The sequence below is a fragment of the Ursus maritimus genome, unplaced genomic scaffold (assembly GCF_017311325.1).
Source record: "Ursus maritimus isolate PB19 unplaced genomic scaffold, ASM1731132v1 scaffold_35, whole genome shotgun sequence".
Taxonomy (NCBI): domain Eukaryota; kingdom Metazoa; phylum Chordata; class Mammalia; order Carnivora; family Ursidae; genus Ursus; species Ursus maritimus.
The window spans coordinates 2,309,736-2,333,969 of record NW_024426119.1 but is presented as its reverse complement, the minus strand read 5'-3'; the positions used below and the strand labels follow the sequence as shown (position 1 = coordinate 2,333,969).

Here is a 24,234-nt window from a genome sequence, read left to right as displayed (position 1 = left end):
TTTTTGCAGCCTCGAGATTTTGTATAGTTTAATCCTTGTGAAATAAAATACACCGTAATGGCCACAACATACCACCTCGTAACATCTTTACTTTTGAGAAAATACTACATATGTCTTTATAAAAATAATTCTGGAATATCTCTTCGTACCTGCATACTAGTATTAAAGGGCAGGGTCTGGACATTCACATTTTTGTGAATACGAACATGAAATATTAATTGATCTGTACTCATTTAATAATGTAAAAGATGATGCTTGAAGATCCCCACTTTTTCCCCCACTTAACCTGAAGCAATACAAGAAGGAAATTTGACATGACATTTTTTAATATATTTAAAACATAAGATAAAGAAGGCAATGAAAACGTAGCAAAGCATAAACTCCTTTCATTTAGGAGGGAAGGTAAACATAGAACCCGACGGAATCTGGCGGTTGTTCTATGAGGACTAGTTTTAGAGAAAAAGAGCCAACCTGGTAAAATGGATTCGCTCTTTGCAGCATGCTTACTTGATTGCTAACATTCCACAGTCTCACGATATTCTTTGAATAAATTATACTCACTCTGTTTGAAAAAGAAATGTAACATATATTTAATAGTGCAGTTTTGCGAGGGAAAGGAAACGTGCCCATGTGTGTTGAGCTAATGGCACTGGGTGCAGAATGAGTCATCATGGTTTTTATTTATTCATTCATCCTTAGATCCTTTCAAAAGTCTCCAAGGCCCTAATGACCATCATCATTATCATCACTAAAAACTGCTTTCTGGTGAAAAGGCAATAGACGTTAAATTTAGAGGCAGCATTAAATTATCAGTAAAGAGAGGGCGCCTGGGTGGCACAGCGGTTAAGCGTCTGCCTTTGGCTCAGGGCGTGATCCCGGCGTTCTGGGATCGAGCCCCACATCAGGCTCTTCCGCTATGAGCCTGCTTCTTCCTCTCCCACTCCCCCTGCTTGTGTTCCCTCTCTCGCTGGCTGTCTCTATCTCTGTTGAATGAATAAATAAATAAAATCTTTAAAATAAATAAATAAATAAATAAATTATCAGTAAAGAGGTCCTGAAATAGTACTACACGCACATTCCTGGACATAAGATGCCGAAAGTTCACATAGTGCCCGTCAGGCGGTCTTCGTCATGAAGTTTGTGACTGAGATGTCCTCTTCTCCTGTACAAGGCAACATCATTCAGCTCAGGAGAAAATAAAGTATAGGCCAGTGTCCATGCTATGGCGTTAAATGTCAGAAGTCAAAGATATCAGTCATATGAAGGTTCTTAATTAGAAATAAAATTTTAAGAATTATTAGTATCAAAATTTTATTCCAAGCATTTCTCCTACTTTACAGTTCTTGCAGGTAGTCAATAAAGACTGTTCAGCGAATGGGTGAAAAAATATCAGTGAGAAATGTTTGGAAGTAAACCCTATGAAATCCTGTCTCGGAGCTATCTTATAAATATCCCATTGTCACTCAGCAAACACAGCAGGGGCTTTAACCTCCAGGAACAGAATTAGAACTAGCTTCGCAAGGCCAAGTTCCACTCCTCTGGGAATAAACGTAGGGTGGCAGCTGAAAGTACAGAAGAGGTGGTACCTTGCGACCCATCCGAAGGGTCCTTACCCCCGGCGGTTCCCGTCTCCTCCCCTCACACACCGTTCCCTTGCAGTCGGTCGGATAGTTGGCGCAGTTGGGGAGTTATTAGGAAGAGAGCAGAACAGGCAAGATGACTTTGTTTCTCCGGGGAAACACTGTAGGTTAGTGCAAAGTGCTCAGAATCCTTGTCTGCTACAAACGATCCATTCCCTTAAAGGCTTGGAGCTTGGGAGCTGCCGGATTTCAGAATTCGAAGCGGTTGGTCAGGTATTTGAACTTTCTGCTTTGTAAAAACAGGAACAACGACAGTCATAAAATCCTAGTCCAGAACAAAAGGAGTACCTTACTATAAAATACAGCTTTTACTGCAGGCTGTTGTTGATAACCTTTCCAATTCTGTGACTGTTCTTTTTCAATGTGGCCAGACTTCTCTTTATCAAGAGGGACCTATGTTTTTTAAAACAACTTGTGATTTCTTCAAAGCTTCAGTGTCCTTTTCCGTAAAACAGAAAAGCTAACTAGCCTCGTCCACACGTAGGGTGCTGCTTCTGCTCAGTCGAGACAATGTATGTGGAAGTGTTTTTGTTCACTGTGGAGTACGGTACCAACGCAAGGTGTTGCTCCTGTGTTTGCCGTTACTCTGCTGAGGCCCTAGAGGCTTGAAAAAGGGTAGCATTGAGGCCTTCTCTCTCTCACACCCTATAATAAATAGGCTTTTGTTTGGCCCACAATTTAAAAGCCACGTTTAAAGATATGTCTAGTTTTAGTGTTGATCTTTATAAATAGATTTCCCTAAGGCAGGCATATACCAAAATAGGAAGGGAATTCACGGCTATGGTCACTCTGCCCTCTTACGCCTCCTTAGTACTTCTAAAACAACAGACAACATTTCCTTCCCTGATCAGAATCTCCCTTCTATTGCCTTTTGCAAAATGCTTGTTTCCCTTGAGTTCCTCTTCCCTGATGCTTGAGTGAGAGGATTTTCAACCTCCAGGATGCTCCCTCCCTTCACAGAGCAGGTTGACCAGTTCCTCCTCCCATCAGGCAGACCCGTGATGGGGTCCCCTTGGGGAAAAGAGTTCTACATCTTGACACTTTCCAATATGCTTTTTGTTGTGATTCTTAACATCAGAATCTAAGCAGTACTTTTTTTTTTTTTTTAACATCTGTGAACAAAGCGTAAGTGGGGTTTCTTTCTGCAATCTTCTCTTGCACTGTGCCATCGTTACCATCTTTTGTGTGTGTGTTGTGTTCTGATTGGTTGGGGTTCTTTCGGTACCAACCCCCAGCAATGAACTATTGTCATGTTTCTAACTCTATAGGATGGTAATGGAGGCCAAGGTGAGATCTTGTATCTCTGAGATTAATGGTTTTGAAGGGAAAGATCATTCTTAATTACCAGTTTCCAAAGTGAAATAATGCTCTGCATTGTGACCAACTTTAGCACGTATATGAAGAAGCCCAGTATACAGAAGTTCTTGTAATGATGTTTTGTTAATAATTTGATTGTTTTTCTTACTACAAGACTGCAAATTATTTAAGATGAGGTGTATAATATTTGAACTTCGTAGACGCAGAATTGTACTGAGCTGTGGGGAGTTTCTGGACCATTCAAAGCTTTCTAAATCTCATATACTCACAGAGTCCTGAAGTGAAGTTGCAGTCCTGAGATGTGGGTTGTTCAGAATTATAGACTAAGGTTAGCCGGCTAAGTAGACTCAGGTGTTCTAATTACTGATCACAATGACTTAACGAAACATGTTTAACCTAATTAAAGGTCTAAGCACTGTTTGTAGTTCAAATAACTTCTGGGCTCTGCATTTGCTCTATTTCACTGTTCTAGGAGCAAAAGTTTCTACTCCTCAAAATAGACTAATTCGAGTGCTGGCAAATTCAATTTCATAGCATCTACCAGTATATTTACACAGAACGGGAATTAATTATGCAGAAGAATTTGAGCTTCGATATCTGTAGTTATGAAACTTGGAATGATAAAAATCAGGACTCTTCATTGTTACTGATATACTGAAGGCAAGTATCCTCCCCTCCTTGGCAAACTTTTATATGTTTTTTTTTTTTAATCCTTCTTCATAAAATTAGTTTTAGTTTCCTACAAGTAAATCAAAGGGTGTTTTCTGCCAGAGCGGCCATATAATAGAAGGTATTGTTTCAGCTGCACAAAACTGAGAATTCAATTTTATAAATATTTATTGAGGTACAAAGATTCATAAGACAAAATCCCTGCCCACTAACGGTATGCCTTAGAATAATAAGGGGATATGTAACGAAGGGGTTGGACTGAGGGCTCAAGTCAGTTTATGTGGCTTTATTTGAGTGATCCTAATAATCCTAAATATTAATCTGGAAGAAGGCCTGTAGAGCATTTCCGCATCACCCATTCTTTTATCCACAGTTAGGATAGACCCCACTTAGGAGAAAATCTTATGTATGTAAACTTATGGAACAGATAAATTTGGGGGAAAGGGATAGACTTATTCCACCATAAAATGGGGAGGGGGGACGAGCTCTTTTCTAAAAGATTCATTGTTAAGGTCATTTAAATAGCAAATGCCTATAGTAACACTACCATAGAATTAGTTTTACAGCAATTCAATTTAATTCCGTTTTCCAGAAGTGATAGCCCATAGACCAAAGCCTAGGATGGTGATGGCTACAGAGTGAGCATTTTGTAATAATAGGATATCTTTCAAAGGTTGACATATTTGGTTGGCATTATTAGCTGTTAAAGTGACAATATACTTGATCGCCTCGGCCAAGGCCGAAGGATGGATATGAGGCACAGGGTGAAAATATGGCATATGACCCTTCTAAAATTTGGCTCTTCTCCCTGCCCACAAAAATACTACATTATGATTGAAAACAGAATATAGGCAATGAACCATTTTTATACCAAACTGTTAATTTAAGATGAATACGTTTAAAAAAAAAAAACTGGGAAACAGTTGCTGACTGCATAGAGGAGGAAATTTCACTGCTGATTCTTACAGTTTTTTGTTAAGAAAGCAATGATTTTGCCAAGTTTCATAGTTCGGGCATCAGAACTCTGCTGCTATTCCAAAAAATAAAAATAAATAATAACTAGTTAAATTAGTGTTTGGGGAAATGAATTAGATTGTAATGTATGCAAAGCAATTAAGCAGCACTGAACTTGATTCACTGTGATGTCGGAAATGGCATTTTAAAAAATGAAAGTAGCTAAATTTGGCCCTGATAAAATATATAGCAGCAATGGGTTAGGAATTTTGCAGTTTTGCCCAAAGAGTCCAATCAAACAACCCATATATTAGGTGGCTGTTAACATGCTGGCAGCTGAATTTTTTACACCCGTTTCCAAGGTTGCACAGTAATTACATCTACTGTGAGTCATTTTTGCAGCATATTTTATAAAACTTTTACAGGTTTGCTGGGAAGGGATTATTCAAAGTCACCTCTTATAGATTCCTCCATGAATATTAGACAGTTCTTTGAAAACGTTAGTGTTTACCACTTACACTGCTTCTGGTTTAAGCGTAGTTGGCATTTGAGGGTTTAGTACAGTATACGAGTAGAGCCTCCTTTTCTGTGTAGACCTTCTGTTCCCTAGCATTGCTAGTTTATGTTCCCACTGAGCTGCTGCCAGAACAAAATAAATCCAGTTGCCTTTTGCTGCTCAAGGCCAACCTAGCAACCATGGAAGAAAATTAGGCGTTCTGAGCATTTGTCCTAGGATGTCATTGGCGGGTGGTGACGTGCAGTTTCATGATCAATACGGTCCACAAAGGGTTTGCGCATTTGAACGGCTGACTAATTTAGATTTAATATTTTGGTGCTTGCTCCTTAGTCTTATCCCCAATTATATCCAGCCAGTGCCCAGAGATGTATTTAAGACTGTGATTGGATAAACTGCTTAGCATAACTTTTAGATCCACGGCTTATTAAATCAAATGTGCTTTAGTTTATTCTATTTGCATCAGGACATTTTCACACCTGAGTGGAAAGTCCTGGCTGCTTCTTCAAATTAATATTTCAAACCTATCTTATTATTTTATTTCAGGGACGGCGTTATATTCATTCTAGAGTGTAAAGGCCGGTTAAGAAATAGGATGAGATATTACAATTTGGGGACGCTGCATGAGCTTACCGAGGGGTGATGTCTGTGTTGGAATTGAGGATGGAGGAAGATAAATGGCAGTAAAGCTGGAGTCCTCTGGGAAAGCTAAAAGCCAAGAGAAACGGAGCAGACCCGTCTTCTCTGCTGGGGTCTTTAGCAGCCTCAGCACCGTCCTCAGGAAAGCCCAAGTACGATGTGCTAACCGTAGTTTCAAAGGCCCGGAGGTGAGAAAATTATGGTGGGCACAGTAGAACCGACCCTTTTTACTTTGCCGCTCACTCAAGAATCCAAAAAGCACGTGTAATTTTGTTTTCTCTGCTTACTTTACTTCATCACCATTGCTGTAAACCTGACCGTAAGCTCGGCTGATACCACCCACTTTGCCACTTTGAAATCTTCTTGGTTTACAAAGAACTAGGCCTTACTGTTGTGCCGTTTGTTCAGGGTTGGTTTGTTTTTTTCCCCCTTCTCCTCATTCAAAGAACACATTATTGAAAACAGATTTCAGACCTTGACGTTTATAAACGGCAATTCTTGTATCTTTGGAAAAACACTCAAAAACGTCATTCATTCAACACATACATTCATTCATTCAGTACTATTGAGTCTGGTCTTTAGTGGAGATTCTTCTGGGCTTTGGGGATCTAGTGGTAAACATGGCAAAGATCTTGAAGCTTACATCCTCATGGAAGAGAAAGTTGATAAAGCAATAAATTATGATAAATGCAATAGAGATAAATAGAGCAGGGCAAGCGAGAAAGACAGGGTAGTGGCTATTTTAGTTTATTTTATCTTTTGGTTTTTAAATTAATTTTTATTTTAAAAGTAAAATATGTGCGTCCACTGGGATATTGGGACAATTCAAAATAAATTTCAAGTACACTGAGCATTCTACTTTCTAACCTAATTTCTTTCACATCCCATCTCATGAACATTTCCCCAGGACATGAACTGTTCTACAGGTGCCTTTTTAATGGGCTGGATGCATAGCGTCCATAGAGCAGAGTGCATTTAACCAAATCTTTACTACTGGAAAATGAGTTCAGTCCCCATTAGTTGTTGTCGTAAATAATGCTGTGTTGAACATTCTTATGTGTAACTTTTGTACCTACCTGATTATTTTCTTATTATAAGTTTCTCTAAATGTCTTGGTCAAAGAATGAAAAACATTTAAAGAATTTTCCTACATACCACTGAATTTCCAATCTAACTATACACTCTCTCCAGCTGTGAAGGAGAGTGCTGGATTCGCTGACTTGAGCAATGCTAGGTTTATTGGTTTTTCAAAATTCTTTGCCAATTTGATATGCAAGAAGTTGTACCTTATTTTAAATTTTTGAATTTTTCTGATTAACAGAAACACATTCTCTGAGGTGTATTTGTCATTTTCTCCTCTTTTTTACAATTCGCTTTTTCACGTAAGGGTTTCATGTCAGTTCTATAAAGTTAGGAATCTTTTCTGTATGTTCTGTTTACTGCTATATGCTTAGCACCCATCTGGAACAACAGTAGGATTTTACTCAAGTTTTTCTGAATGAATATATTTTCTAACTGGGTGTTAATCTTTTAAAACATTTGATTTGCAAAATCTGCAAATTGATTAATTAATTTATTAATTCTTCATCTGGCAAATAAATTACCTAACTTGGGTAATGGCTATTTTAGATACAATGCTCAAGAGAAACCTTTGCGAAGAGGTGCCATTTGAACAAAGACCTGGATGAAGTGAGGGAGTGAACACTGCAACGCTCTGGAAGAAGAGTGTTTTAGAAGGGACAACTGCCACAAAGACCCCAAGGTAAGACCAAGATTGGCATATTTAGAAGCAGCAAATGTAGCCAGAGCAAAGCAAATAAACACAAAATTGGACGTGAAATAGAGTGGAGATACAAACAGTGGCTGGATTATGGAGGACCTTGAGGTCACACTTAGGTCATTGGACTTCATTCTGAACATCCATGGGTACCACAGAAGTTTCAAGGCAGAGAAAGTGACATTTTCTGACGTTTCTTTCTAAAAGATATCTCTGGCTGCTGTATGGAAGATACTGGGTTGACATTGGGTTGGGGATATGGAAGAGTGGAAACAGGAAGACACATTAGAAAACTGTGCAAAAGTATATGCAAGAAATATAAGCGTCTTGGGCAAAGTTGCTAGCAGTTGACACGGTGAGAAGTGTCAAGATTCAGGATACATTTTAAAGGAAGAAGATCTGATAGGATTTGTTAGTGAATTTGGATGAGGAATGTGGGGANNNNGTCAAGGATACTCCTGGTTTTCGGTCTGAGCAAGTGGATACATACTAATGCCGCTTATTAAATGGGGCAGCCTGGGGAGGAGCAGGTTGGAAGGCAAAGCTGTATTAATCAGCTCAGGCTGCCATAACCAAATACTAAGACTTGGCTTAAACAAAATTTCTAGAAGCTGGGTGGTCTAAGATCAAAACGCCAGCTGATTCCATTTCTGGAGAGAGCCCTCTTCTTGGCTCATAGATGGCTGCCTTCTCACTGGGTCCTCACGTGGTGGAGAGAGAAGACAAGCATTCTAGTGTCTCTTAAAAGGGCAGTAATGCCATCAGGCCAAGGCCCCACCCTCATGATGTCATCTAACCATAATTACCTCCAAAAAGGCCTTCTCCAAACATTATTGGACTGCAGTTTAGGGAATCAGTGTATTAATTTCATGGGGAAGGACGCAAACATTTAATCCCCAAAAGGTGGTATGGTTTTGGCCATTTTTCTGCTTTTCTTTACTGCAGATGTAGACATCTCCGTCAATTATTCAAGTGATGATGAGCAGACAGACTCATGAGTGTAGACCTCAGGGAGAGTTTGAAAACAGAGATAAAAATTGGGAAGGCATCCATCATTTAGATTTTAAACCACAAAAGAGATGAAAATACCTAGAGAGTTGAAGGCAAATAAAAATACATTAAGGACTGGGACTTCCTTTAGAAATGAAAAAGTTGACAGATTCAGCAAAGGAGACTAAGAAGGAGAGGTCTCTGAGGTAATAGCAATGCTAACAGAACATAGTATCTCAGAAACCAAAGAAAGAACATGTTTCAAGAAAGGGAGACAGCTTAACTGTGTCAAATTCTGTTGGTTAGTCAAGTAAGATGAAAATGAAGAGCCAACCATTGGATTTAGCTGGATGGAGAATTCTGGAGATCCCAACAAGAATGGCTTTTGTGGAGCAATGGAGAAAATAGCCCGGATGGAGTAGGTTAGGAATGAAAGGAAGTGAAGAAGTAGATAGGGAAAGTGTAGACGCAGAACCTTTTGAAGGTTTTACTGCAAACCAAAACAAGGTAATGGGACAATAGGTGGTAGGGATGTGTGATCTAGAGAGAAGTATTTTATTAATGGGAGATACTACCGTCCTTAAGTACGTTGATTGGGAATGATCCAGCAGAAAAGTAGAAACTTAAGCTACAAGAGAAAGGTAGGATAATTGTAGAAGTGAAATCCCGGAAAGGTCCAGAAGAAATGGACCTTGTGCAAGTGAAGAGGTCAGCCTTCCATGGGACCAGGTTCCCCAGTGTAAAGAGAAGGCAGGGTACATAGAGGCAGATTTTGTAGAGGGAAGCTGAAGTGATTCTCATCTCCTTTCTCAAGTTTGAATGTAAGAGGCAATATCATTAGCTGGGGGTGAAGAGGAGGGGGACGTGTTCGCAGTTGGAGGACAAAGGAAAGAGTGCGAGTGTGAAAGTGTTAGCTTAGAAAATAGAAGAATAAATGACTCTCTCAATGTAGTAGGATTCTTGAAGGCCCATTTAAGGCCACTGAATATAAATCTAAGATGCGACCAGTGAGCATTTCTCTGGTATAATTAAGTCAGCCAGTGTGTTTTCCCAGCCACTTTCCTGTTTGGTGCAAGCAGCAAGTAGGTGGAGTTGGACCTGAAGACGATGAGGGTTTTGCTCGGTGAATAAGATAGAAGTAGAGACAAAGGATTTTTTAAAAATCATTTCCAGTCATCTTTTGCTAAAACCAATTTCCCTCATGGAAACCCATTGTGTACACTGGTACGTAGGCGTTCAACTTTTTTCTTCATCATGCCATAGCTAAAAACTCAACAGCTGAAAAATAGCTTTCCCAACATAAGTACTATAATTTCTTCTATCTCTCACTTATTTAATTCAAGTTGAGGACTCTATTTTTTAAAATTCTTTTTACCAGTTTTTCTTACATAATACATAACAGCATAAGTTGTAGAGAAATAATTATGGATGTTATTAACATTGGTACTTTTGAGTTTCAAAACAACCTGTTACAAGAATGTTCAGGAAAATATGCTATTCATACAAGGAGGTTTATTTTAAATGATTCAGATTATATTTAGTGCATGCATAGAACTCCATAATTCCATGAAACCACAAGTAAGTTCACTTTTATTGAGAGCCACAATAAAGATAGCAATTCAAATACCAATCAAACAAATCCAAGAAAAAAATGCGTATACAGTCCAATTAAGACATAAAACGTAGAGATCTTAGTCCATTTGAAATGTGGCTTTTTGGTCTCACCCCTTTTTTAAGAAAAGTTCTGCCCTTCTGTCTCCTGTAGAGAGGAGTCGGGATGCAAACTGGAAACATACAAATAAGTAATTGGATACTACAGAAATACAGAAAACAAGCGGGTGTCACAATTGGCGCTTAGGCAACGTCAGGTACCCTCTTCTCTTCCGGCCTGGTTGGAATATGGTGGCATTTTAGTATTACTTAGGGATCCTTAGACTTAAAGTGAAAGTTTTTTTGTTTTTGTTTTTTAATAAGAAAAGCAAAGAGATTATAAAAGCAGAAGACCTGATAAGGGGTTTTTTGCTGGATGGATGTAGAGTCCTTCTCAGGAGATCCCTTTGAGTTCTCAGCGCTATAACTCCATGTCGAGGCCTAAAATTCAGGAAACTGGCTTGCTCTAGGCTCTTAGCTTAAAAACGAGAGTGAAGAAGAAAACTTTTCCGTTCCTCTCTTCATTGTCTGACTAGTTCACAAGAGCAGGAATGGGCACTGAGATTCAGAATGAATACCTTATTCAGAATTAAGAAGCAGGCATTCAGTAGAAGCATCCATCCCACATGTCTCCTCATTGACTTGATTGAGCATGCAGAAGGGTCTAAGACGAAGAGTGAACCCCAACCCTAGGCACATTGGACAGGATTGCAAGGAGAGGCGGGAAATAAGGGACAGGAGTACTAAAGCATGATCTCTAAGACCTTCTGTTTTAAGTCTCATAGAACATGTCTGCTTATTTATTATCAGTAGTTCTTAACTTTGGAGGGTAGGAGTGGTTATGGATTTCTTTGAGGTTCTAGTGAAAGCTGTGGTAAACACACACACACAAATTTATATACATACATACAATTTTGAAGGGAAAGTTCATGCACCCAAGATAAAGAATCACTGCATTATATGATCTTACAAATGTAAGCAGCCAATAAGATATTTGCGGCGTGAGGTTCTGACTGTGATGTGGGGGTTGTAGCGGCGCCTTGGGCACGTGTTTTCTGTAAAGCATTTTGATTCTCTTCATTAATTTGAAAGATTTACATTGTAAAACAGGAAAATTCGGGGTGCCTGGGTGGCACAGCGGTTAAGCGTTTGCCTTTGGCTCAGGGCGTGATCCCAGCGTTGTGGGGTCGAGCCCCACATCAGGCTCCTCCACTATGAGCCTGCTTCTTCCTCTCCCACTCCCCCTGCTTGTGTTCCCTCTCTCGCTGGCTGTCTCTATCTCTGTCAAATAAATAAATAAATAAATAAATCTAAAAAAAAAAAAAAGTTGTTAAAACAGGAAAATTAGAAGCGCCATTATCTGAAAAGTTAATAGCATGGTAAACAGATATCAGAAACATTCCCCCCCCCAAAAAAAATTAAAAAATAAAAAAAATTTAAAAAAAATAAAATATAAATTAAAAATGTGAAGAAAAAAAAAAAAAAAAAGAAAGAAACGTTCCCAGATCTGTTTAAGGCCTAACGATGTGTACTCACCCTTCTTGCCTCAGTCCCGTATCATGCTACGGAATCTTTCTTCCGGAAACAGATTGTGTGATGATTCTGCGTAACCAGGATCCAGTCTACAAATCCGAAATTACAGTGTGTCTGTCAAATGCCTCAGAAGATAATGTTCTGAAATCTCCAAAATATAGTTAAAAGAAGTGTTTTCTCTGGTAGAATATACCTATTCGGGTCCCGTAAACTGGGCATTAATTCTAAGCAGCGAAGCTTAGAAAGCTCAAACTCTGTGAGACACGTCTCTCTCATATGTGTCTAGCTGAACACCCACTTTCCACAAAATTAGAACACCTACAGAATTGTATTTCTTTATTCCTGGCCCACTGGGGCTTTCCTGTGCATCAGATTGTAAATAGCAGTAGGGCAAAAGGGAAAAAGAATAATCAGATCAGGACAGATAATCCACAAACCCAATCAAAACAAAGGTAACAGCAAAGCCTTTCCCAACCAGCTGAATGAGTTGGCATTCCCTCGTCTTCATTTCCTCCTCTCTACCCACTCACATACGCGTGCCCCCCTCCATCCTGTACCGCCTGCACCCCGGTCACACACAGACACGCACGCACACACAGAGGCTGGACGTTCAACGGTGGCGTTTTAACCTTAAACTGCAAAAGAAGATAATATTACAGTTCTTCCCACATGTCATCCTACTTCAAATAAGAGGATTTAAATGATAAAATTCCAGATGTTTAAAAAAGGAAACATTTAGCTTCAACTGTTTCTTATCCTCTAAAAATGGCTTCTCCAAACCATTTCAATTTGGCCATTCATATGTTCTGCCTCCTTTTGTACAACATATGACAGGAACAGGTCTGAAACTTGAGCCCCACGAATCCATTCTTTTGTGTGTGTTTTTAATTGTGTGTTTTTAAAGAAATCTTGACTACATTTCATATTTAATGTGAAAAAAAGTTATGGTTTCCTTAAACCTGGGCTGGGTTTGTATAAGAGAAAATCCAAGGATCAGTAAGCATTCAGGATTCCCTTAATTTCTCAAATGCAAATGTCATCGGTAGTAAAGGCGGACAAAGTCATTTAAGTGTTAGCCTGTGGAGGGGACCTTGGTCAGACACCACGTTTGCTCCATAGCTCTCAAAAAAGAGAGGTGGTTTTGGAATATAATAATTTTCAAGGTAAGTTTTATTTAAAATATTTCAAACTATGCCCAGAAAGTATAAACATTTAAAAATTGGTACAGGTCTGATTTATCTTCAGTGAAACAAATATGACGTGATTTAAAGTAATGATAGTCATGCCTCATAAAATAGCACCTTTCCCGTGGAAGAATGCATGAGTCAAGCAAGATTGAACTCCATGTGTGGTTACCTCTTTTATGAACATGACCTAGTCTCTCAAGCGGAGTGTCACTTTTACACACACGCTCAAACGTGACAAATGTCATCTCGGCATGTGTTTCACATAAGGAAGACCGAGCCCTTGGCTAACACCATTCAAGGCCTGGAGATGCATCGTCTCCCTTTACCCTTTACCCCAGGGACACATGGCCCACAGCAGCGCAACGTGGCAGCACGAGCAGTGGACCAAGAATCCACAGACCTAGTCCCATCTCTGGCACGTTCTAACCAGGCAAAAGTGGATGAAACCTTAAATCTCTCAGAGTTTCAATACGCTTCTCCATAACGATGGAGGGTAATCACGCCTGCTTGCCCCGTAGGGTTGTTGGGAGAATCAGATGAGATAACGTAAGTGAACGTGCTTCCAAAACCGCACTACACACACACACACACACACGGTAAAAGAAAATCTGGATTCAAAATGTTATAGTTCTCTGGCTCTTGTTTGAATTATGAGGAGTTTCATAAATCCAGTCCTTTTTTATGGTTAGCTCTGATATTTCATAATGATGCGAAAAGGGATGGGAATGTGCACTGTAATCATGCAAGAGAAGATCGGGTCCTTTTTCTTTTCCATCTCAATTAACCCCTGCTGAAGGTCACAGACAGGCCAGAGCTAAAGGTCCATGTGCCTTTTTGATCTTGGCTCGCCTTCAGATGGAAAAGGAAGAAGCAGCCAGTGGCAGATGATTCCATTTTTTGAAATACTCTGAGGAAAAAAGAACATTTTCCTCATGTGGCTCCCTTATTCACATTTTTCAAAAAGGAATAGATTTTTTTTTCTGCTGTCTTCCTTGCCTCTTTGTCTCAATCAAACTTGTGAGCGTCTGATTATAATCACCAACGGTCTGTGATGTTTCTGCACGGTATCTTACAACAGTGTAGGGCCAATGTGTCTCCAGGGCCTCATAGGTTTGATAATGTTAGGGCTACTGTAAGTAAAAGGAACTTACTACTATAATAATCCCAATTTCATGACAGTTCAGGCAATTTGTCTTATTGGTGTTCCTTTCGGTCATAATCAAAATGTAAAAGCACAGCACTTTTTAAAGGTAACCGGGCTAACATTCATCATGGAGGGAAAATATTGCTATTTTATATGCAACAAATACTGTGTGAGCACCTACTATGTGCTTGAGAGGGGGCTGACAATGATGAAATAAAAGTAATGGTAGCAGGGGCGCCTGGGTGGCACAGCGGTTAAGCGTCTGCCTTCGGCTCAGGGCGTGATCCTGGCGTTATGGGATCGAGCCCCACATCAGGCTCCTCCGCTATGAGCCTGCTTCTTCCTCTCCCACTTCCCCTGCTTGTGTTCCCTCTCTCGCTGGCTGTCTCTATCTCTGTCGAATAAATAAATAAAATCTTAAAAAAAAAAAAAAAAGTAATGGTAGCAATCATACTATCTGCCAGAAATAGGGCTACAAGCTTTATATGAATGATCTCATTTAAGCCTCACAGAAGCACCGAGAAGTAGGTATTCTTGGTCCCTTTCACCAGTTGAAAGAATGAAACTGGATAAAGTAACTTGGGCAAGCTCACCACTCAATAGATATTTATTGATTATACAAGTCAGATATCCGTCGCAACTTCCTGCCTCTGGAGAGCTAGGTAACATCGTCTTGTCCCACTCAGTTATACACCTTTGACATCCTCGGGCCTTCTCAAATTTTTCTGTTAATTCCCCTGTCTTTCTTTGTCTTCGGTTCCAGCTATGCCTCACCCAAACTGGAAATCTCACTCTTTCCAGGTTTTCACAACCAAATCCCCTGCATCAAGCATTCATGTCATCTGCAGATTTTTTGAGGTTTTGAGGGCCCCTCTGAAGGGGCTCACATTAAGCTACTCATAATCTTCCGTTTATTCATATTCTTTCTCTGTCTCTCTCTCTCTCTCACTGTCTCTCCCTTCTCCCTCCGCTCCCCCCTTCCCTCCAGGACTGCCCACATTTTTCTTCTTTTCTCTCAGAGATCTTCTGCTCTTCCCACTCCCTGGATCAAACACCGAAGCCCTTACAACGCTCTGCAGAACCAGAGGTCCTCCATTTCACCAGCTCTATACTCCTTAGAAGGATGTTGCGATGATAGAAACAAGGTGGATTCCCGATATAAATTCGTATTTGGTATTAAACCACAAGAAATAGTTATAAATGCAAATACCAGCTCTGCGTCTGGTGGGTTTTTGTTTTTGTTTTTGTTTTTTAGTTTAAAGACATTACTAAGCAAAAGATAAGGCCTATTTCTACTGATGCCTAGACAATGAACTATTTCCAATTTAAAAAATGTAAAGATAGGACAAAAATAATACGTCAAATACCCGCATGCCCTCCACACTTAACTCTTTCTAAAGCTGTGTTCTTCAGGCCCATTGTGGCAGGGGTGGCATATCTTCTCTGTGAAGGACCAAATAGCTAGCATCTCTTACTGGCAGGCCACGTGGTCTCAGCGGCGAGGACTTACCTTCTTTCACATGACAGCAGCTGTGCTCAACACAGACGGAGGGGCAGGGCTGTGCTTCAGTAAAACTGTACTCATGGACCCTGAAACATCACGAAATATGCTTCTTCTTGTAGGGTTTCTCGACTATTTGAAACATTAAAATGTGAACATAAAATCTATTCTTAGCTCCTTAAATCAACTGGCTATGAAGACCGTGGTGGCCAAACCCTGTATTGCGATATCTTTCATGATTGTGAAAGAAACGCACTGATCATGGCTGCATTTTTTTCTGTCCTGCCAAAGCCAGATCTCAGAAGAGTTCATATACTTTCTAGAAAAACAAATGATACTCTTCCCACTACGTACAACTAAGCCCATCATTTCTTATTCCTTCCTCTCACCTCAAAAATGCAATATAATGATTTCTCTAAGGAGATAGATTTTGGAGTAATGGGTTAAGAAGTCCAAAGACTCTTCTTTGGACCAGTGTCTCCCAAAGTGTGTACCCCCAGAACTCAAACTCCCCTAGATTCTAATGTGCTACCAAAAAAGAAAGTGGGAGGGGAGATTTTATGGTATTTTACCATTTAAGTCACTCACTGGAGTAAAGCTAAATGTGTTTTCTTTTTACAGAATCTGAGGTTTTTCAGAGCTTTTAATATGCTAATGTCAGTTATGACTCTCCAAGAGGATGGGATTGTATGCACTGATTCTTATCAGCCACCAAGCTCTTCTTTCTTTAGGTATTTCAAAGAACTAATTCTCAAATCTAGATGCCTGCCGCTCCAAATGTGGTCCGCAGACCAGCAGCAGCAGCCATACCAGGAAACTTGTGAAAAGTCAGGCCGGACCCCAGACCTACTGAATCAGAATCTTCAATTTCATATAATCCCAGGTGTTTTAAATGCGCATTAAATTTTTATAACACTGCCGCAGACCATAGTTTTGTAAATAATCCTTCAATTTAAGCTAAAGGAGCATCATAGATCTAGAAGCTAAAAGAAATCATAACATGAATTACTAGAAATCTTGGTTACTAGGAAGTAAAATCCATTTCCATGGGTTAAAGTTGACTAACTCAAACTAATTACCTACATTTTTTACTTCTCTTTTTCTCATTACATTCCGGTGTTTGACTTTATTTCCCTTTTGCTTTTGTGGGCTTGGGAGAGCAGGAGAGAGACAAGGCAATCAAAAACTAAACTTACAAAAGATGTAGTAATTGGCTCAATGTTCTGAATGTCTTCAAAGCCTTGAAAAAGAAATCCGTCGTTTTCTAGCCAGAAATGTAAACTAGAAAAAAAGCCTCTGTTTTTGTCTCTGACTCTTAACAGAAACCGTAATCTTCATAATCCTCACCTTTTAATAAATCACAGTTTTCTCAAGGAGCCCCCAAACCTTTATTTTTGTTCTTTTGAGCGCATACAGTGATGTCCCAGGTAAAAGCCCTAGGACGTGCTCTTTAGCACAAGCTTGTGTATCTAGGTAGGAATGACAGCTACGTTTGACTGCTGTTTACCGTAAGAAGATTTCTAAGGATGTTGTATAACGTTTACAACACATCCTCTGCCTTCCAGACATTATCTTAGTTTAAAACTACCATGATCTGTGAGCAAATAATTTTCTTACGTTTGTAAGTGTTTATTAGGAATAACCTCTGTGGAGTTGTTCTGTACTCTGCTATTGGCAGATACTGTTTGGAAACCAAATGAGATTCTTAAATGGGTTCCTATACATTTTCATTGTGTATCATTCGTTCAGATAGCTAAGGAAATCTTCTCTACTGCTTGTCTCAAGACTACCTTTTGTTTTCACTGTTATTAAGTTGCACCATATGATACAAAAAAGTTCCTGATTTTATTTTCCAGTTATAATTCTGAATCTGTCATGCTCTCTGACACCTCCGAAAGAACAATCTGATTTTAAACGGCGTACGTGAGGCACAATCGAAAATAACATTCACACTGTCTCTCTTTGCAAAAATCTTTCCAATTTACTGACCCCTTTTGTAAAACAGTTCGTCATATAAGATTAAAAAGTCATAAGACTCCCAGTGGACCAGATCCTCATTCTCCTCAAAGGAAGCCATTGAGAGGCTTCTGCATTAAAGAGATGTGTGGGCCCTGGAGCAGAACAAGCATCTGGGCCACATATGTAGTTACCAGGGATGGATGTGAGTAATAAAAATATTTCTGCACTCACCGTGCAGTAGTGGCACTGAAAAGACCCTAACTCCAGCAATAATTCTTTTACGCAAGTCCAGTGCGATGCTGGCCTGTGGACAGTTGACCCGCCCTGCCCTGTGGTCTAGTGCAAAATACTAAAGCGGGGCTCCTTGCCGTCCTTCCCCGACGTTCAAGGCTTTCGGCGGCTACAAAACTCATCTGCTCAAATAGGCCAGCCTCAGGTTCCTATAAAACCAAAACGTCTGGATGATATTTGACCTGTTCAAACTAGTCACTATCTCATTCAGGCATCTTAAGTATAAGGTCACAAACCTGAATTAGACCTCAATTTCTTAAAGGGTTAATATGTGACCCATGTTGATTGAATTAGGATTGATACAGTCTTTTCACCCTATTAATAATGCTCACCTTCCATCTTTCTGGGTCTACCTCAGATTCTGCTGTTTCCATTAAATCATTGCTTATTTCCCCAAACTGCTATTTCTTGCTCTTTTGAATCTCTGAAGTATGTTGTGTTTCCCGTAGGGAACGTATGATGCTGTTCGCCCTCCTGGTCCTGGGCTTGGGTTCACATGCAGGTGATAACAGCAGCTACTTCGTGCGGTTGTTATGAAGATCGTATTAGGAAATACGCGCGAAGCTCTTAGAACAGCGTCTCATGCACAGTCCGTGCTGTAGAAGCCCTAGCTGCTAGCATCATCATTACCTGCAGTATTTAGAGCCTGTCACACTTCACATGTATAAAGGAATTTGTATTTTCTTCTAGAACTTTCATGGTTGGGGTTTTTTTACATTTAAAGATTTGATCCATCTGGTGTTTTATTCTGATAAACAGGGTAAAGTATAGAACTCTATTTCTCCACATGGCTACTCTCATTTAGTAAGTCTTAAATTAACTAATGAATGTAATTAACAATTACATTTACTAAGTACTCCCATTGATTTGAGATGCCACTTTTATCACACACTGAACTCCGGTAGGTATTTTGAGTCCCTGTCATATGCCAGAATGACACAACTCTTAAAACTGTAAAGTTTATTTCAATATCTGATAGGGATAGCCTCCCCCAACCCCCACCCTCCAACCCAGGCCCCCACTGATCTCCTTTGGCGACCCTTGCTTATTTGTTTTCCTAAATGAACTTTAGAATTAGCGTGTATAATTTGGGGAGTGGGGAAGAACAACAAAACCTGGTGGGTTTTTTAGGGGGTGGGGATGTCATTACATTTGCAAACATCTCTCTGTTCTTGAACGTTCCTAAGCACGTGGTTCGTCTTTACATTTGCTGAGTGTACTTTTCTGTATATCAGGAGTATTTCCTCACATGGATCTCTCACATTTTCTTGTTGAGTTTATTCTTAAATATTTTACCTTTTTGCTACTATTTTAATAGGTCTTTTCTTCAATTATATCTTCTAACTGGTTGTATACATGAATACTGTTTTTCTTTTTCAGCATAGTAAGTTAACATCAGCTATCTTCCTAAACTATCTTACCGTATATCGTAGTTTGGCAGTTGAATTTCTTGGGTTTTCCAGGTATATAATCACATCACTAATACCAGCTCTACCTTTTTTCTAACGTATGTAAGGAATGTGTGTTTCTAATAGTTTATTATATTGGTATATGTTAATACTTTGTTGAGAGGATTGGAATCAATACAAAGCCCCTTCTCTAAAACTGTCATAGGAGATCAGAGAGATGGCTCAACCAGGACTCAGAAGACCCGGGTTCTAGTCTCAGCTGGACCGTATCTGCTTCTGGGTCCACAGAAATAATTAGCCTTCATGAACCGGACACATTTAGAAGATATTTAAGAGACATAACAAGAACATACGTTGATTAGCTATGAAGTAGGAAGGGAGAGGAAAACATTACGAATGACTCCCAAGGTTCTGATTCTTTTAATATTTATTTATTTATTTATTTTAGAGAGAGACAGAGAGAGAGAGTGCACGGATGGGCGAGCAGGAGAGCAAGAGTGCTGCGGAGGGGGGCGGGGATCAGAGAGAGAGGGAGAGAGAGATTCTTTAAGCAGACTCCACGCTCTGAGTATGGAACCCAATGAGGGGCTCAATTTCATGACCCTGAGATCATGACCTGAGCCAAAATCAAGAGTCAGATGCTGCTTAACCGACTGGGCCACCCAGGCACCCAGCCAACTTTCTAATTTTAAATAACTGGAAGGATGGTAGAAATACTGGAGAGAAAATAATAATAATAAATTATTAGATATACTGAGATAATGTATATATTCAATCTATGTGTGAATTAAACACATTCTAAAAAAGACATTAATATTAAGAAACTGATACATAATGTTCACTGGAAATATGGAATGTATAGAATAAATGATAATTAGCTATAAGGGGGAGCCAAACTACAGTACAGTTTAGTAGCAAGTAAGTTAAGCTGAAGAAAAATAAAATAACCTTGCCGTGAACTTAAGAGAAACGGCAGGAATAGATATAGAGGATTTTTAACAATTTAAATTTTCCTATATTCTTATTTATCCCGAGTTGCCATTGGTCTTGTTATTTAACTCACCCGTTATTTCTTCTGAAACAATTGCATTACAGTAAGAGTAGATAAATATAACCCTGGAGTACTATAGATCACTGAAATGTTGGTTGCTTTAAACAAAAAGAAGTATCAAATCAAGTTAGTTTCTAGATTGCTGTTCTCCTGGGCACTGGTTCATCCTTCAGAGCCGTCAAAGGGTCTTGTCACTCGCAAGCTCCTGTGACACGCAGGACTAATTGTTTGCAGCCCAAGGCATTGCATGGCCCACTCGTAAAGGCATCAAGACAAGCATCTTCTGAACTATCTGATCACTCTAATTCTTCTATATTAATGGTACAATCATGGTGTTTTAAATTCCTTTGCTTTATGTAGTAATTCTCACTCACCTGCTGGGATTTAATCAAGAACTCGCTCTGCCTACGGATGATTCAAATGATTCTCAGACCATCCGTCTTAGCAATTTTCAGATGCATGTTTCAGCTATCCGTATTTTGGATAACGTTCAATAAAAAGCATCTTGATCTTTGGTCCAAACATCTCAAAAGTCCATAGACATGAAGTCTTTTCCAAATTTGCCCAGCCTGTAGTGACTTGGGCACCTACAAAATCCTAGTGAGCTCTTCTGAATGGCTCCTTTATCACAGCTTCTGCTGCCTGGAATGATCTGCGGTTTTCTATTGTTTGCCCCGTCTTTCTAACTAGCTTGAAAACCTCCAAGGGCACAAACTGTCTCATACTTTGGTTTGTTTTTTTTTTAACATTCCAGTATGTAGCATAATACTATGCATTTTTTTTTCAAATGTGATCGAACATTTACTGACACTCTAAGGTGGGATGGCATTAGGGTTAAGAGAAGAGCCTCTGGAAGTATGCTGCCGGGCTTGAAATACCAGCTCTGCTCTGTAGGAGCTCCGTGACTTCGGACAAGTTTTCTAACCAACTTGCTCCTCAGTTTTCTCAACTGTGAACAGGGATAATGTTGTACCTATTCACTGAATTGTCAGAGAAAGAAACAGGTTAATGTATGTCAAGAATTTAGATCAAATGCCTGCCATATAGAAAGTCCCATGTAAATGTTTGCTTGACAATGATAATGACCTCTATTTAGCCCGTTTCGAGCTTAATTTATCCTATAATGCGACGCTGCTATATGTAATATACGTTAACCCGCGTTTCCTCCAGAAAAAAATCAGGAGCATCTTCTCCACTTTTATTTTTCTAGAGTCAGGTACAACTGCCCCAAGACATCTATGAACAGAGTAACATGAATGCTAGATTGGCAGGAGAGTCTGATCAGCTACTTGGCGATATGTTGGAATGTAAAGTAACGGTGGACATTCGCCAAATGAATACCATTTTACTTAGTTATTTGTTTGTTTGTTTAAGTAGGCTCCACACCTAGCGTGGAACCCAGTGTGGGGTTTGAACTCACGACCCCGAGATCAAGACCTGAGGTGGGGTCGAGTCAGATGCTTAACGGACTGAGCCACCCAGGTGCCCCAGAGGAATACCATTTTAAACAAAGGAATCTAACCCATTTAGAGGCTTGATATACTACTAATATGCAGCCCAAAGCGGTGTAAAACGCTGTGATGACAAACCCTGGAGAGTCTTCCAAGCCCACCTTTAGCAACACTGTCAATAGTACTTGTGGAATAGGGCAGATCGAAATGATTGTTCTACAAAAGAGAGGCAAGGTGTCAGGGAGAAGAGAGAAAGAAGATATAGAGGGCAAAGAATGGTGCAAAACACTGTCTGAGATCACGCTGAAATAATGCCGAGGTAAAAATACAGTGTCAGTTTTCGTCTCCCACTCCCCATAATATCCAAAAGGAAAGATAATATTTAGAGATATGAGTATGAGAGTATTCGAGAAGAAAATAAGGAGAAATTAGAAATGAGAAAAGAAAATATTGAAATAGACATGAGGCACCCATATCATTTAAGCAAATAGATAGTCTTGACAGTCTTAAGTTTTGATACCACATTTTCTGAAACATTCTGTGGTCAAATATATTTTTAAGAACCAGAAATGGAAGATTATTGCAGTGGGAACTTTTAAAATTATTCCTCATGCACTTTCTTTGTTTTGCCTGTCACAAAAGTAATATATATTCAATGAATAAAACTTTGGATAAGTGCTCAGACACGTGTGTACACGTGTGTACGCACATGCATGCACAGACACATGTACAAAAAAACTATAAGCCTTCTACGTTCATCTAACCTTTATATACATTATGGTGTTTGCCCTTCAGTGTTTGGGGTTTTATTTGTTTATTTTTATTTAGGTACACATCAATGAAATATTACACAAATACTATTGCAAAGTGGGTTTAAGTGTTTCATTATGCTATTTATTTTTAAATCATTCCTTATTATAGAAATGAAACTATTTAGGGGCACCTGGGTGACTCAGTCGGTTAAGCATCTGACTCTTGGTTTCAGCTCAGGTCATGAGCTCAGGGTCAGGAGATGGAGCCCCACGCTGGGCTCTGCACTCAGTACGGAGTCTGCTTCTCTCCCTCTCCCTCACCTTCTGCCCCTCCTCCCACTCTCACGTGCTCTCTTGCTCTCTCTAAAATAAATAAATAAATCTTTGAAAAAATGAAACCCTATGGAAGAAGTGTTTTTGTGCCTCAAGATAGATAAATGAATGTACAGATAGAAATATCGTCAGCCACCCTTTTCATGGTGCATAAATAAAATTGTTCTTTGATTGCTGGCTAAGGTCACTACTTCAGAACATGGAGCTATTTTCATCTCTGTGTGTCCCAGTGAAGTCAATCATCGTTCATTAAGTATTCAGGACTATGTTGCAGCAAAGGGAGAAATGGCAGAAGAACTTTGACAAACTGAAGGGACCTGCCACACGCAGACAGGACAGGGAATGTGTATTTCTGAGCACGTGCATTCTGAGCTTTCCGGGGGGCTGCCAGCAAGAGCTCCCTAGAAGTATGTTCACCTTCTAACTCCTCTAATGGACAGTCACTGACAATCGCTGGTTTTCCTGATTCCAGGCCAGTGTGATTTACAGACAGAGGAACTTCCGGTAAGGGACACTAGGACTTGAGTTAAAGGACCCACCCACTGTGAGTGCCAAACATATGAAACATAGCACCTCCTTGCTGTGAGATCTAAAATCAGTCACTGGGGAATGCATGTGTGTACACAAAAGGTCGAAAGAAAATTTACCAAAAAATTGTTAGAAGAGGTTATCTCTACATAAAGATAGGTTTACAGGTGATTTGGATTTTCTTCCTTATAAATTTCTGGTATTGCAGAAAGAACATATTGTAAGAAGAAAGAATAATAATTATTTTAATAACCTAGAAAAGAAAGGAGATTAAGGTAAAATTAGCCATATGGTTGTGTTATTTCCCTATAATTAGATCTCGACAAAAGTCTTTGCTTCACAATACTTAAAATTCAAAGTTCTTACCAAGAGAAGAAAAAAGGACAAACCAAAATTGATTAAAAATAATTCATTATAGGGGCACCTGCGTGGCTCAGTCAGTTAAGCGTCTGCTTTCAGCTCAGGTCATGATCCCGGGGTCCTGGGATGGAGCCCGGCATCGGGCTCACTGCTCAGCAGGTATCTGCTTCTCCCTCTCCCTCTCCCTCTGTGCTCCCTCTCTCTCTCTCTCAAATAAATAAATAAAATCTTTAAAAAAAATTTCATTATAGAAAAAGCTTTTTCAGTGTTTTTGTTTTATTTATGTTAACATTTGTCAGGTTCTAACTAGGCCAGTAACTCAATTCCTAAAGTTCTTGGTTTGTCAGTATGGTTCAGTTAGCCCAGATTAACAATTGTGAAATATTCCTATTTATTGACACTAGTTTGAAATAAACTGAGTTGGATATTGAGAGAAAGGAGACAGAGAAGAAAAGTCTAATTCCCAGTGTTGATGAAAAAGATATCTAGGCAGAGATAGCTTTCTGATAAAATACTATGCATTTAGGAAGTGATAGAAAGTAAGGTTTTTTGAGAAATGATCCCTAAAATAAGAAAATAATTAAA

General features: G+C 39.5%; 2 long non-coding RNA genes across 2 annotated transcripts in view; both read left to right on the top strand.

Moving 5' to 3' along the window:
* Nucleotides 1-3,628, top strand: part of LOC121099764 — a 36,986-nt gene extending 33,358 nt beyond the window's left edge. Inside the window, exon 4 of the long non-coding RNA XR_005831990.1 lies at nucleotides 3,430-3,628. This is a non-coding gene — a long non-coding RNA (uncharacterized LOC121099764). The remainder of the gene's footprint in view (nucleotides 1-3,429) is intronic.
* A 2,021-nt stretch (nucleotides 3,629-5,649) lies between these two features.
* The window catches only part of LOC103673487, a 57,789-nt gene continuing 39,204 nt past the window's right edge, over nucleotides 5,650-24,234 (top strand). The window contains exons 1-2 of the long non-coding RNA XR_571415.2: nucleotides 5,650-5,921; nucleotides 7,363-7,495. This is a non-coding gene — a long non-coding RNA (uncharacterized LOC103673487). The remainder of the gene's footprint in view (nucleotides 5,922-7,362; nucleotides 7,496-24,234) is intronic.